Source organism: Ranitomeya variabilis, chromosome 5 (genome assembly GCF_051348905.1).
Source record: "Ranitomeya variabilis isolate aRanVar5 chromosome 5, aRanVar5.hap1, whole genome shotgun sequence".
Taxonomy (NCBI): Eukaryota; Metazoa; Chordata; class Amphibia; order Anura; family Dendrobatidae; genus Ranitomeya; species Ranitomeya variabilis.
This window is the reverse complement of record NC_135236.1, coordinates 348,772,457-348,774,918: the sequence shown is the minus strand read 5'-3', so window position 1 is coordinate 348,774,918 and position 2,462 is coordinate 348,772,457.

The window sequence follows — 2,462 nt, the reverse complement described above, 5'->3', positions numbered from 1 at the left end:
TCAACAATACAGGGCTCTGATTCGTTAAACTGTGCACACACATGCCTGGACAAGCACTCTCTCTCTCCAATAAAAACTGTCACAGAGCTGTGAAATGGTGTGAGTGTGCCGAGCCTAGCAGTGCCTGTCCCACAGCCAGTCAATCACAATAATGCCACTATTAAGATGGCTATGGCATTAAAGTGACTCACAGTTATCCCCTGCATACCTGTTATCTGTAATAATCAACACTGTAGTAGAGAAAAACGCCAATAGGGTCTTATCTAGTGGAACTATTAGAGCATACAATCAGACTGCACTCACCTGATGTATCATTGATAGAGGCATGTATGTCAAACAGATGCTGCAGATCCACATGTCAAACTTAGTAACCTAATCATAATATAGAAACTGGAAAAAAAATGTTTTATGGATATCTTCCACGCTACTGTGTAATTAGAAGTTCATGCAAAATGAAGATGAGAAGTGGTGGTTTATTCAGAATCTCAACGCGTTTCGAAGTAAAAAATACTTCTTCTTCAGGAGATGACATAGATATACAATACCATCACATGCTGTTTAAATAGGTTCACATTTCAAACTGGCGCCAAGGAGGAATCAGATGTCAAACAGTGTAAAAGTTCATGAAAGCTGACACATGGTACAGCACATGACTTCCATACCCGAAACACAATTTTATTAAGAAAGAAAAATTGCCATTATATACTTATAACCATAAATTATCGTTAGCAGGTATACTGAAGAAATAATCAGAAAAATAAAGAAGAAAAAGAAAGAAGAACGAAGAAATAAAAAGTAATATTAGTAACCCCTTAATCCCATATGACGTACTATCCCATCAAGGTGACCTGGGACTTAATTTCCAGTGACGGGATAGTATGTCATATGCGATCAGCCGCGCTCACTGGGAAAGCGCGGCCGATCGCGGCCGGGTGTCAGCTGACTATCGCAGCTGACATCCGGCACTATGTGCCAGGAGCAGTCACGGAAAGCCTCCGACACATTAACCCCCGGCACACTGCGATCAAACATGATCACAGTGTTCCGGCGGTATAGGGAAGCACCGTGCAGGGAGGGGGCTCCCTGCGTGTTTCCCTGAGACCCTTGGAGCAATGCGATGTGATCGCGTTGCTCCGAGGTCTTTTACCTCCTCTCCCTGCAGCAGGCCCGGATCCAAAATGGCCGTGGGGCTGCATCCGGGTCCTACAGGGAGGTGGCTTACCAAGCGCCTGCTCAGAGCAGGCGCTGGTAAGCCTGCAGCGCTGTAAGTCAGATCGCTGATCTGACAGAGTGCTGTGCAAACTGTCAGATCAGCGATCTGTGATGTCTCCCCCTGGGCCAGAGAAAAAAGTTAAAAAAAAAAAATCCACATGTGTAAAAAAATATAAATATAAATGCCCCCCCCAAAAAAAGAAATTCATGAATAACTAGTTTTTGGTCATTCTGCCTCACAAAAATCGGAATAAAAAGCGACAAAAAAAAATGTCATGTGCCCGACAATGTTACCAATAAAAACATCAACTCGTCCCACAAAAAAAAGACCTCACATGACTCTATGGACCAAAATATGGAAAAATGATAGGTCTCAAAATGAGGAGACGCAAAAACTTTTTTGCTATAAAAAGCGTCTTTTAGTGTGTGACGGCGACCAATCATAAAAATCCGCTATAAAAAATACTATAAAAGTAAATCAAACCCCCCTTCATCACCCCTTTAGTTATGGAAAAATAATAAAATTAAAAAAATGTATTTATTTCCATTTTCCCATTAGGGCTAGGGTTAGGGTTAGGGCTAGGGTTAGGGCTAGGGTTTGGGCTAGGGTTAGGTTAGGGTTAGGGTTAGGGCTAGGGTTAGGGTTAGGGCTAGGGTTGGGGCTAAAGTTTGGGTTAGGGTTGGGGCTAAAGTTAGGGTTAGGGTTTGGATTACATTTACGGTTGGGATTAGGGTTGGGATTAGAGTTAGGGGTGTGTCAGGGTTAGGGGTGTGGCTAAGGTTACTGTTGGGATTAGGGTTAAGGGCATGTTTGGATTAGGGTTTCAGTTAGATTTGGGGAGTTTCCACTGTTTAGGCACATCAGGGGCTCTCAAAAGGTGACATGGCGTCCGATCTCATTTCCAGCCAATTCTGCGTTGAAAAAGTAAAACAGTGCTCCTTCCCTTTCCGAGATCTCCCGTGCGCCCAAACAGGGGTTTACCCCAACATATGGGGTATCAGCGTACTCGGGACAAATTGGCCAATAACTTTTGGGATCCAAGTTCTCTTGTTACCTTTGGGAAAATAAAGATTTGGGGGGCTAAAAATCATTTTTGTGGGAAAAAAAGATATTTTATTTTCACGGCTCTGCGTTGTAAACTGTAGTGAAACACTTGGGGTTCATAGTTCTCACAACACATCTAGATAAGTTCCTTGGGAGGTCTAGTGTTTCCAATATGGGGTCACTTATGGGGGTTTCTACTGTTTGG